We start from the raw sequence: 14097 nt of genomic DNA on the forward strand, positions 1-14097 counted from the left end.
TCATTTCTTGCTTCTTACGTTCTTTCTTTTACGTTGTGAAAGAGACATAACTACTTTAAACTGAAAACCCTTCACATCAGAGGTTATATGAATCATCTAGTCGTTTCTATTCCAAAATGTTTCACTGATCATTCATTATTAACTGAGTAAAATGAAGATAGCTATGATAGATGAAAATGTATCCCAAAGTATTAAGAAAGGATATGAAAACATCTTGTTCATAAGTACTAACATTTAGATAACATAAGAGAGTCCAACCCCAGTTTCTTTTACTGTCACATACCATACAGCTCTTAATAACTCATTATTACTTTTTTTGCTGTTCCTAGGCACTGGTAGTTTCAACCTGGTCTGCCATTGAGCAGAAATGTATTCCAATAGGAGAACAGTGAAGGGACTGGATGCTGAAGGACAGGAAGCCTGATGATATCAGAGCTTAGGACCCTAACTCATGTCCAGATTTTTTCTTAGTAACATATATTCTCTAAAATTTCTACATAAATTTATGTCCTTCTCTTGATGAGAACACTCAGAGAAAAAGAAGCCTGTGGCCCTTTGTAGATCTAAGAGTAAGGTCTCCTGAGTGACAGATTAACTTGTGTTTTGTGCACAAGGATGTGTGCACAGAACTTGAAGATACCATAACAGTCATTTTCAAGCAGCTTGCCACAGACACATGAAAGAGCCTGGAGAAGAACCTTGCTGACACAGAAAAGAATCTAAGCTACCTTATTTCATGATTCAAGATGCTGGATACATCTTGCTTCTTTTGATGTGTCCTTTCATACAGAAAGGACTGGATTGAAGGATTGAAGTTAGGAGGGCAACTTGAAATGTACTCCATAACTGAATATATTTAGAAAAAAGTTTTCATGCTGTTTTACTCATTTGCCTCTTAACATGTTTGTTTGTTTGTTTCATTGCTGCCCTCTTCAGCTCAGGTTCTCCAGGGTGGCAGGTCGGGCCTATGAATGAGGGAAGCAGACAGAGACAGAAGTTGTGCAAAGCTGGTCATGGACTTAATAAGGGCTTGATTCCGTACCAACGAAATCAACAGGAGTTTGGCTCATGTTTGCAATGGGAGGTGGATCAACGCTTTATGCCAGCTGTTCCCTGTTGGGTAGGGATAATCCCTTTGAAACAAAATATTTAACTTGTTCTCACTCTGTTGATGTAAGAAGGCTTCTCGTGATAATGCTTTCATGAGAATTAAAAGGTGCGTCCTATTTTTAATGTCAAATACCTCATTCCTCTAGTATGTTTGCCAATTCACCAATAAATAAATAAATAAAATCCAAGAAATGAGACATCTATTAGCTATATGGGTTTACAAAAAGTGCTACAGCAATCTGAGGTGTAGGGCATACCTTCTATTTGTTCTGCTTACCATGACAATACTTGCAATTTCCTCAGCTGGAAGATGCAGCAAGGAGCCAGGTTAGTTCAAACACATGCTACTGCAGAGGGACCCATAGGCAGATATAAAGTAGCCAAGGCCACTGTAGGCAAATAAGATGACAGAAAAATAAACTGCTAACTGTCATGAAGGGAGTCATGAAGAACAAAATGTGGGAACATTATCAGACAGACAGAGAAACAGGAGCTGAGGGAGGACAGTAATTATGATAAAATCAGATATGTTTGTCCCACAGTCTGGATCCAAGTACAGTATTTAGTCTCAGTTAGAACTGTACTTCGTTTCTATGTTTTACTGAGGAAACGAGGCTCTGACACTGCTGAGGTTGTGCTATAGATCAGCAGCACACTGTGGCTATTTCTAGCTTCTGCATATATTGGCAAAGTTCACAGGCAGTGTGGAAGTGGGGCATATTTATCCCAGCCTTGGTTTGGTTCACTGTTTCTCACCCCTCTGGCTGAGATCCATTTGGCTAGCAGACTTGGAACATAATGTCTGCTAAGTTTTATAAAGCAATTACTTAATTTGAAAAGTCTCTTTGATTGCATTCTAATGAGATTTCCATAAAATATAGAGTTCTCCACCTACTCCTGGGAACTTTTGTTTACTCCATAAACTATGACACTTTCCAAAAAGCTCCAGAAGACTTCAAGAGTGGGAGCTTCCAGAGACAGAGCTGTTTGGTCTGGCATCTGGGAACTGAGATTTCCATAGACTTACATCCTCCAGAAGCAGAAAATGTATGGAATTGTTTGAGCTTAAGAAATTACGCCACCTGTACGGAATGAAGGGAGGAACTGAGAGAGACAAATCCAGGGGCTGCATCTTTGCTCTCTGTTCCAAAGAACATTCCCCTTACAGATTTTTATGGCTCTCCCAGCCCTTACATTAAACACTTGACCTTTTGTCAAATACTATTTTAAATTATTAGGTTGGCTGATTAGTTACTAAATATACCATATGCAGTAAATAGGAAATTGTGTAGTCCAGTGCTACAGTCTTAGACCTTTCAGGTGTTTCTCCCTTGGCATTTAGAGTCAGAACACTGAGTTCCCTTATATTAACTTAAGCCACTTGGTAAGCAAGGAGCGCATGGCATTTTCACATCGGGTGCAGTGATTTCTGAGGCAGCACAACTAGAACAGGGACGGTCTCGTTCCCTTAGAGCATCCCTCCATCCCTAATAGACAGCTTTAGTGAAAGTGCTGTAAACACTGGCTCACGCCAAACAATACAACTTAGACTACTGACTATAAATAAGCGCATTTACCTTTAAACTTCTGTAAACTGGTCCTTTACAATTGTCTCTGCCTTGTGCCTCTCTCCCAGAAGAGCTCTTCCACTCATCCTCCTTCCTCCTCACCACAAATCAGCACACCCTGCACTGGAAACAGAATTGATGTATTTGCTTTCCATACCTCAGTTTGGGAAAGCCTGCTGTAAAACTAACCCCCTCTCCCTCATACATCCCACTTAAAACATTTGGATTTAAAAGCACGTGGCTACATACAGTATGACAGACACCCCGAACTACTAGTGAATATTTATAGCAGTTTCAGAAAGACAAAAAACATCAAACTTTTTCCTGGATCTCAGAATGGTTTTAACAGAAACAGGAAAGAAGAACAAATAGTAAATAAATAAGCAAAGTAAATAAATAGTAAATAAATAAGTAAATAAATAAATAAGTAAATAAAATAGTGCAGAAATAGCCTTGTGTAGAGGACAAGCTGCCTGAAGAAGAGGGAAAAAAAAACACAACAAAAACAGTACTCATTAATAAACACAGTAGAACATACTTAGAAGAGAACCCCATGGACCCATGTAACTTATTTTATAGTATAGAGCTCAGGTGGGACACAGCAGGGAAAGTGTTGATTTAGACAACTGATTCCTCACTTCCAACAAATTACAGAACTGCTTCATTCTTCAGCAGATTGGAACTGCTTCTGATCTCTGAAATAAGAGACTGGTAGAGCTGCAGACATTTCAGGAGGATCACCTGCTTTGCAACACAGTGACCATTGAAGTTGGTCTGTATTAGATTTAATAAAAGCAGGTGATCCAAGTTTTACTTTTTTTTTTTTTTTTTTTAAACTATTATTATTTTTATTACAAGGTGGAACTTTTTACCCAGCCAAAGCCTGAGGACTCACCCACTTATGTGAGCAGAGGGTGGGCATACTGGAGTGCAGGACTGAGCCTCAGATATGAGCTGGAATTGTATTTCCTTTGATTATGCACTAGAGTGATGGAGGCAGCCTATGCACAAACCAGATAACGCTGCTCTTCTTCCTGCAGGAAGTTTAATTTCTTGCTAATTAAAATGGGTGTGTTTGAGAATGACAAGAATTAGGGGGAAAAAAAAGCGCAAGTCCAGCACATCTAAAATCACACAACCAAGTAGTTAATGAGCAATGAATCTTAGCTGGGAGAACCACCATGCTCCTGTAACTGCTGTATGCTTTTGTTTTTAATAATAATAATAAAATATTACTGAGGCTGAAAATAACCCACTGCAGCTAAAGAATGGCTGTTTAGCAAACCATTATTTCCAAAATAAACTACTGATACCCTGCTGTGATCCAGTATCTCCAGAGCCGAGTTCCTCCTGTCTCCCCTTCTCCCAGATGCCGTCTGTGTTGCTTACTTTACTTCTTGGCATGCGTCAGGGCAGTGACACATGACAAGGTGAAGCTTAGGGCAGCTCATAGTCATGGCTTACAACAACAACCTGCAATAGTGGAAATGCAGCAGCTCAGAGTTCACTCTGTAGGCATTCATACAAATATTGCCAATCCCCAACAGCCACAGAACAAGAAGGTTTGGTGCAGGATCAGCAATCCTATCTGCTAAGTCTTTGAGTACTGAAAGACCTGGACATTCATTTCTTGATTACAGGACGTGTTAATGTAGGTACAGTCGGTTTCTGCATAAGTAGGTACAGAAATGAACAAGAAGGAAAAGCAGTTAACAAGAAAAGACAAAAAAAAAAAAAAAAAAAAAAAGACAAAAATAGTTATGCCACACCCTAGATCTATTAGAATTCTTTTTTGCTGCAACTCCAATCCTTTTGTCTTAGTTTAGCCCTTAAGATACTGACACAAAGGAGATCCAAAAAAAAAGGTGAGACTTTTTGGAACGCAACAGATTCACTTACACCATTTAAGAGCTAGGCTCAAGAGGTACAGTCACTGTTTATGCCTCTACTGGCCTTGGTCCATTGGTTTTACTGATTACTAAATCTTTCTTATTGAAGACAAAGAATTCTACATAACTGCAGTGCTACCTTGACCCTTGGAACCCAAGAAGCTCTTCCAGGACTACATGAGTACAAAGCAAAACAAGAAAGTAAAAACTGCCATGTTAGTGCTTAATACAGAAAGCTATCTTTGTTGAAGGCTGCTGTAACACTTTGGACTGCAGATACAAAAATGCCATAGATACACAAAACAGTTTCAAACACATGATGAAATTTGCCATCTTACCCACTTAGATTCTCAATCAGTAACTTTACTAAACTGTGTGGCTTACCAGAGGATTTCCAGAGAATCATTTGACTTGCGTAACTGCCATTAGCTGTACCCATAAAGAGCCACTTCTAAAACTGTATTAAATTGATGAGCTTTTCCCAGATAGGTGAAAGTTGGGTAATGGAGCTTAAACACAAAGTTCCTAGCAGGAAGTCTGCTGCACAGCTGTAAAGAGTATGCTAAGGGTCCTGGCACCTAAATGTAGCAGGCCAGAGCACCCCAGCTGAAAGCCATCTAATTAATTAGATGTCAATCACAAAGCAGGACGTATTTTCAAGACTTAGTGGACATTAGCCAATTATCTGTAGAAAATCATGTGATTCATTCTCAGAACTGGAATTAAAAAAAGATTGGATTTCACTAAATCAGGCATCCTATCTGAAGGACTGTGTTTCTCAGTGTACCCAAAGGCATCTGCTGACTCCCACAGGTAGCCTCATTGCAAGATCTCCCTCTTGAGAGTGAGGGAACCATTCCACATTTATAATTGATTTTTAGTAGAAATCAAAATGTAGATTATTTCTCTAGAAGACTGTTTCTCAGTTACACCATTTTCAACTTTTGTTCTCATGCTGCCTGTTTTTCAAGCTCAACTTATCAATTGTGATCTATCTTACAGCCTTCCACAGTCAATCAAATTCTTGAATATGTTTGTATTCCTCAGTATTTCCCATGGAGTTTAAATGGTTTTAGATAGCATGGAACAAACACACAAGCCTCTCTGATATAAACCCTCATGGCCTTTTGCCAAAACATGTGTTGTTGCTGTCGTCCTGTTTTGCTATGGTTAACTATTTCTTCCATTACATCTAGCAGAAAGGATAACACAGGCTACATTTGCTGAGAAGCAATTTCCCTATAAATCAGACCAATGCAGTGGCTCTGCTTCCTCAGCTAGGATTGTCAGAATTGTCACCTTAAGCAGCCTTGTCCCACCTGCCCACCTGTGCAAGTGTCACCATAGTCACTCCACTGCAACCAGGAGGTTTTGAGAAAACAGTCCTGCTGGACAAGTCTAATCTCCATGGTCACAAATTTCCAATGATAATTAAAACATGTCCATAGGTCAAAAAAAAAGAAAAAAAAAAGAAAAATAAAAAAGGAACATACACACAAAATGGACACTCAGGAAGTGTAAGGTGTTATAAATACAGATGCTGGCATTAACACAATGTCTTATATTCTGAAAAGCATAGCAAATGCATCTTTTTAAAAAAACAAGACCTTTGCATTTATTCACTGATGTTTCTAAGCTATTTGTGCTCAGTCCAGCTCCTGTCAGCTTATCACAAGCTGCATATTTTCATTGCAATCTACTGCACAGCATCACTCCAGCTCATCTGGTATTTGTTATGTGAAAACAAGATGGATTTCACTAATTTGCTTCACTCCTACCCTACAACAATCCCAGTGTGTAGAACCCCCTTTCTCTCTGTTACATTGATGGGACAGTGGTGGTAAGTCAACTTCAATATCTCAGTCATGCACCATCTCCTCTGTCAGCCCCTGTGTTGCTCACTGGGATGCTTTATGTCTTGTCCACCAAATGTCACAGCATGGAAGGGAGAAAGGTCAGATGGCCTTACGAGTAGTGCTCTATTTTGAAAAATCTTCCAGTCATGAATGTGGGGCCTCCAGGACCTCCTGGTGGTTTTGAAATGGCTGAGGCAGGTGAACTAACCTGATTTTGGAGTAATTAATTTATCTAGATTATTACAGTCAGGTACATGCAGGTGCATATTTCAGTATGGTTTCCTCATCACCAAGGGCAGAAAAGAACACAAAACCTAAACAATGCAATTATATGCTTTTTAAATAGGAAGAAAAGACATTTCAAGACCAGATACCATATCAGTGGTTATTAGCAAATCTTCATACCAACAAAAATATATATATCAATGATACTCTCCAAATAAATGGCTGGGCATTTAAGCTAAATCTTGTTTGGCACTGTGCAGGTGGGAACTCCAGATGGACGAAAGCCTGGGGGGAAAGGCATGTCTGCCATGTTAATAGTGAACTGAGATTTTATATTTTTTCGTTCCACTTTGCATCTTTATCACTGGATTCTACCTTCTCCTTTCCACATAGGTGTCACATCATTTCATCTGTGTATTTCCATGGTTGATTAAACCAACTAAGAGATTATCTACTTGTCCCCCTGATCTAGTAGGGCAGGTCTCATTGCTAGGCCTCTGCAGACAATCAGCTTTGTAAAGTGTTCTTGCTCTACAGCTGTCAGGACTAAAATTCTTCAACTATATATGTTTTTTCCAATTATTAGTCAGATTACACATTCTGATTAGTGACAGCAGGAATTTTACAAAAGTAGGAAATTCCTATCACTATATGGTTACATGACTTCATACAGACCCACATGCATACATACACACATTCTTTAGTAAAGAAATTATTTTACCATAATATTTCTAATTCTGTGTTTTAACACTGCATCTAAATCAGAGTGAAGTCCAGACAATGAGTCTGCTTCCTGTTTGCTCTTACATGTTGCTTCTATGGCAAAATGGTTGACAAGAGAAGAGAAACACTTGAAAGTGTTCTGACAGCCTCTGTCAAGGAGATCCCATAGGCACAGACAAATGTTTCTTTTTTTCCTCCCAGGCCTTGCAGTTTAAAGCACCAAAGGGTTCACTGCTGTTCCCCTTCTTATTCAAAACCCATATGAAACCACTAGAGGATATTGTGAAATGGCATAGGCTACAATGTCTTCAATATCCTGATGACACCAAGCTCTATGTCTCCCTTTCATTGAAGCCATATGTTACAGCTTCCTTGTGTCTAGCAGAGATAAGACATGGATGAAAGCCAGTTGGCTAGAGCTTTCTATAGATAAGATGAAGGTAATGTATGGGCCTGGCAAGGAAAATGGTTTTAAGTTGACAAAAATCTGCTTTCAAAGTTGAGGGAGATTCCCATTGTCAAAATACACAGGGGATTTACTGCCTCCTACCTCCTCTTGGAGTTCCAGCTACAAAAGTGGCCCAGCTCCCTTTGTCTCGTTCTTAACTTTACTCACTGGCTCTCAGCTGACCAGTCTATGTATTCAGAAAGTTGTCAGGCATACAAGGTCAACAAAGGCCCTGCTTTGTCTGTGTCATTACTTCCATATGTTTCCTGGCCTATTCATAAAGATGTCCAGTGACAAAGGCGCTACCCCTTCCCGACCTACTGCACTATGCCATGGAATTCCTAAGGAATACCAAGTATTTCCTAATGATTAACAGACATCTTTCTTACTGCAGTTGAAGCCTACTGGTAATCACTTTTCCCCAGGAATGTAAGAAGGGGTTGTTTTCTTTTTCTTCATGTAGCTGAAGACCTCTTGCTTAGGTTAGACAACCTCAGATCGTTCAGTCTTTCCTCACAGATAATTTTTTTAGACCCCTGATTATTCCTTTTGCTCTCTTCTCCAGCTGGACTATATTTCTTGAAATGCAAGTTCCAAAAGGAGGTAATGTTAAATCAAGTGACTTCTTAAACTTCTGTTAGAAATAAGTGGGCAGCAGCACTGTCTCTGCTCTAGATCCCTCCAGCATATTTACTGGATGGAGGATCTTTGCTTGCTATCTCTTCTGCAGTATGACAGCATACAGACTAGCTGCGCTCAGACCCAGTCCCCTGCCAGCAAAATTGCTCTCATAAAGCACAAAGACAAACATTTCAACTAAACCCAGTAAATTCTATGTTCACTTTCCAAATTCACAACAACATTTTGGGCAATACCAAATTCCTCAAAGATGTACATGTTTTGTTTTTTTTTTCTTGCAACTTAGAACATTCCTGTTAAGTATTTAGCCTCTTTCCCATTACATCAGCTTTGTCCTTAGTTAGTCCCACTGTTAGGTAGAACCTTTCTGCTATGAAGTATTCTGTCCTGATCTTCTCATGTTCAAAGCTGCTGATTCTTCCAAAAGCTTGAGTCTTTATTCCTAATTTTAAAACCTTTCTTTAGTCCTTGCAGATTTTTTCACTCTTTTGTTTTGTTTTTCAGAATTGGAGAAGCAGGGGGAATTAATTTTCTCAGCCCATGTGAATAGCTGATCATCAAAGTTAACAATCTACCACTGTTCCTTGACTGGCTAGTGTGGGACCTGTTCCTGTTGGTTCTATGATGCAGCCATTCTCTGAGCCCAGTAATGGACAAGATATAGACACACATACCCAGCAGCCTCCAAGTTGGGCTGATGAGAGAAATGGGTCCATTCCATTTGTCAGATGCAGATTTCATCATTTGCATATGTCTCATGTCTTTTATTTCCACAGTGCTATGCTATCACTACAGGACCAGAAGGAGCCTTCTCAGAAGCTTTAACTAATACAGGATAAGGCTGCTTACTTTATTATAGGGCAGAGAAGAATAAATTAAAAAGGACAAATTACATGTGTTCTTCACACTTTGCATGAGCTGCCAAAAGCATGCTGGCCTGAGCACACTGATGCCTGGCTTTCTTCAAGAAAAGTGAATTAGGGACATATTCACTAATTTGAGTAAAGTAGCTCTGTAAGCAGAGCACTGCAGCTCTTGGTATGGCTCACCCCTGTGTCCCATAAAAACAGGGAACTCGGAGAACCAGAAACTGTTTGGCAAATAAGTAAAAGAATAAATGAAACTAATTTTATACAAGGATAGGGAGTAAGACCAAACGAGCAATGCTGGTCACTTCTTAATTACTCTATCAGCCAAAGAGACAGGCAATATTTATGCAAATTATACAGTCTCCATGTAGCACAAAGAAGTTACTGTTCTTTCTCCCTCCCCCTAAATGAAATTTATGATTCTGCAATTTATTAAATTCTTCTCTCACATGTGGAAATAAAAATAAAAAATAAAAAAATCAACACACCACAGAGGAGAACACAAGAGGCATCCAGCTGATACAAACAGCATGTCAAGGCTTCATGCACATACCAGGTGTTTTAAAAGGGGAAGCAGATACTTCAGAAAAAATCCTGATCGCGTTGGTGTTCAGGTTAAGATGCCCAGAGAGAGAACTAACACGTTCTTGAATCACTGGTGGTGTTTTCAGTGGCTATAGAGCCATTCATGGAGCTGTTACCCAGATCTGCAGTGTGAACAGCCAAGATCTCATGGCCTTCTGATTAGATCTAAGAGGAATGCTGTGGGACCATTGTGCTTCATACCTTGGGATTACAAATTGTACAGTGACCATCTCAGTAATGAACATATAAATGCCTTTAGAACAAACAACAGCTCTGAAGAACTGTGGGCTTTATTATCTGCACACTGGATTCTTTTCCAGTGTTTTAGGAAAAGGAGCATGCAAATTTGCAGACCTCGAGGTTTTCTATAGAAACTTGTGGTTAAAAAAGAAATGACAACAGACTCGCACTCAAGGGAAAAAGGCAGTTATGTCTAACTGCAAAGGACAGCCTGGGCAGATGTAATGTTACAGTTATTTTTCTACTTCCTTTATGATTAACCAAAGACCTTATTTTGGTGGATGCTGAATGCCCTAAAGTCCCATTATACGTCTCAGGAAAGAACCTTAATGTTTTTTTTAGGACCCATATCTGTACATATAACACAGCCTTTGAAGATGAAAGGAATTTTTTCTTTGCCTCCATTTGTTGCTTTCTAGTTGACATGTTCCTATATGGACACTCAATCCCCATATATCAGTTGTCTAATCAGAGACATAATAACATCCTCAATGATAAAACTCTGGAACATCTATGAAAGTCAGAAGTGTGAGGAACAGATCTCAGATGATGCAGATGCGGTCATTGCTGTATGATCAAGATAAGCAACATTGCAAGTTCATTTTTTGTATGCTAAATAAAATAAAAATGTCAATATTTACACATAACCTTCAAGGCTCTTACATTTGCAGCTCTTTAGTATTCAGTGCAGACCACATTTTCTTTAGTCCGTTACCAACAGCTTGGAAATTTAGTTAGAGGACGCAACCCAAATGTTCCTCCAAATGTTGTTTCCAAATGGTCATCTTGAAATATGCTGTTTAAAAGGATGAAACCTTTATGTGAAGATATAAGAGCCCATGCACAGAGCAATAAAAACTGCAGGGAAATCATCTGAAGATTAAAACCACTAATGATAAAGATATTACTGTTAGGCATAGTTTAATTTGTTGGTAACTAAATCACCAGAGGCTTTTACAGGCTGCTTGGAACCTAACTATTGTGTAGTGCACATTCAACCTCTAAGTGTACAGTGACACAAACAAATAAAAGCGATCATAACAGTTGAAATGTAGTTAGAGACACAATTGAGAACATCTGTATTGTAAGCAGAAATAAATTAGAAATACAGAGGTGTTTTGTAGCTGTGAAACTGAGGGATAAAAAAATAACCTACAGCACCTGGATTAAGCAGTTATAAATAATGTATAAAGGAAAAATCTCATTACCCCCTGTGTAAACTCCCCCCCAATGAAATATATTTTATGAATGTTGCATCACAGTAATAAATGCAGCATTTGTTTTCCCCATAAACTTTCCATTTCATGACTATAAGATAGTTTGGATTTGAAAATAATGGCCAGCGAATGTACTGTTTGCAGGATTAGTTTCCCTCAACAAGCAGCTTTGAACTGACCTTCAGTTTTTTGGGCTAAAGAGCAGAGACTTACACAGGCTTAGCAGAACTCATCTTTGTGCCGACAAAGCTGTTGCAGAGCTGTACTCGACTTGCAACAGAACAATACTGTATAAACAAATCCAATAGCACCACTAGAGAGCATTTAGACGCTGAGCCTTGAATGTTGTAATTGCCTGATATCATGGAAGATTTTATGAGATTATGCTAGATAAAGGCTGTATATGAATGTGGAAAGTTTTTCCTTGTAAAAAGCTAGGTCTTACAGCACAATGCTGCGCACTGCAGGATACTCAGTTTCCACTAACGTTAAAAAGAGCAAGTGCTGTAGAAAAACTAGAATGCTTCCTTTCAAGTTTCCAGTCTCTCTTTGCAAATATTCACAGTTCTGTGCAAAGACACCAGGATAGATTCCTCTCTTATGTTAGTTGTACACTCAGATAGCTTTGCTGAAGCGCTCAACAGATTAGTTCTAGATTTAAGCAGTGTATTACTGTCAAACTGCACCACTGTCTTTCCTACTGAAGATACCTTGATTACCCACACATGAAAAGGGGTCAGCTGCCTGATGATCGAGGGCAGCAGTCCCCGATCCCCTTGGGAGATGTGCTGAATCATCCATACACCTGGTACACAATCACCAAGCCACACTGTGGTGAAAAGGGGGTAAGGATGGGTATGGAGAGCAACAAACAAGTCAGCATCTGGAGTCAAATTGAAACCTAACAGATTGTAAATTAAAAGGATAAGAACTTCCCACTGGCTGAGAGAGATAAAATGTCACAAACATAAAAACATTATAGAGTTAGGTTTGAGGCTGGAGTGCTTTCCCTTTTATGATTAATGATTGGGCTCAATCGGGATGGGAAACGCAAAGCAAAGTTCCTCTTGAACTAGCTTAAAAATGCCACAGCTAAAGAAAAAAATATAGTAACATCAATTTGAAAAAAATAACAAAACAAAAAACCATCTACTAAAATGTAAAGGTCAGGAAGGATTTGGGTGTTTTTAAATGCTGTCTTGAAGAAATTTCATAAAGGTTAAGATGTCATGTAGTTTCAGAGTTACGGGCACTGGAGGGGGGTCCTTGAGTGCCAGCTATTCCTCGGGCCACTCAGTGACTGTGAGCTGCGGTGACAGTGGACAGTGGGAGGCTGGCAGATCAGAAGATATCCCTGCCGCTGGGGAAAACCGTGCCTTGCTCCCAAAAGAGCGAAGAGCTGAGTGGATACTTCAGCATCTGAGATTCAGGCAGTGTGTAACACACTAAAACATGCCTTAGTAACACTACAGTAGTCTAATTTAAATTACTCAGTGTGCACATATGCAGTGTTCAGCCTCCTCAATACGGTGTGCTGTGCCCAGGAGGAGAGGGAGATAGATATGCAAGGATGTCACTCAGAGCTGAGCCAGCTTCTGGTGGCAGCCCCTTGTGCAGCACAAGTGGCTTAGAGCAACACATTGACCCCTTGTGCTTCCTGTTCCCCCCGAGCACATGACTGAGCAGGGCAGAGAGGACCCTCAGTGCTTCTTTTATAAGTTTTACAGATGAGAGCAGGGAAGTAGTAAAACAAAGCATTGCACATCAAGTTTTAGAAACAGCAGCAATGCAAATAATTAGCCCTTACAGAAAATAAATGCATCTTTATCATTCTTGGAGAAAACTGAAAAAATGCTGTAACTGAAATCATTTCTCACTCAGTGAATGAAGCCATTTTCTTTTGTGAGATGTTCACTGTGTGCACCTGGGTGGTAAAAGATAGAAAACCCTGACTTGTGCCCACACACAAGGAGACTCACAATATCATCTCCTTTTCTTCAGTCTCCAAGCACTCACCATGCATCCTCCCAGCCTCTGGGCCACCAGCTCACACAAACTGTAGTTTTATTTATAGTTTCCCTCAATAAATAACTGGTATTTGAACACATTTATCTTCCATCCTTCCTTTTCTCTTCCTCTCACTGACACAGATGTATATACGTGCATTATGTATGCACACGTATCCAAAACATTCACCTCTACTTTGTTCTTGAGTTTAGTGTTAAAATGATGCTGTAAAACATTATCGGGGCATATTTTTCTATCTGAAACTGGCTAGCTTTTTCTGTAACAGCTGCACTCTAGATTTTAATTAAATAATACCAGTTGCGCCTTATTTAACTAAGCCAGCACATCTTCCTTATGTTCGGGTATATTAATTTCATTCTTTTTTTCTAATGAATAGGTTTTTATATTGATATGCAACTCTATATCACAGGACACCTTCATGTCAGTGTAGTATTATATATGTATAAGCAGGGATATTGTTATTGCCAAAGTAAATGCTGGCTACATTTTCAGCAAGCTCAATACAAGCCGACAGGCTTGTACTTGGAAAATGAATATGGGGCTGGTCAGACCATGCCTTCGGCTCCCTGATTTGCTGTTGCACTACAGGCAACAACCTGAAGGCCACCTTTCTGTGTTCCCCTCAGATCATCATCATCATGAAGAGTAATCAGCCTCCAGAGTCGCCATCTCTGTTGCTGATGTTATTCAAAGAGAGATT

The 14097-nt window shown here is 39.5% G+C and overlaps 1 protein-coding gene across 1 annotated transcript in view; it reads right to left on the reverse strand.

Annotated features, from left to right (window-relative positions):
* Positions 1-2685: 2685 nt before the first annotated feature.
* Positions 2686-14097, reverse strand: part of LOC140255613 (uncharacterized) — a 430899-nt gene continuing 419487 nt past the window's right edge. Inside the window, exons 8-9 of the mRNA XM_072343365.1 lie at positions 3992-4151; positions 2686-2801 (exon numbers count right to left, since the gene is read on the reverse strand). The gene's annotated coding sequence lies outside the window, so the exon portion shown is untranslated. The remainder of the gene's footprint in view (positions 2802-3991; positions 4152-14097) is intronic.

The sequence above is a fragment of the Excalfactoria chinensis genome, chromosome 8 (genome assembly GCF_039878825.1).
Source record: "Excalfactoria chinensis isolate bCotChi1 chromosome 8, bCotChi1.hap2, whole genome shotgun sequence".
NCBI lineage: Eukaryota > Metazoa > Chordata > Aves > Galliformes > Phasianidae > Excalfactoria > Excalfactoria chinensis.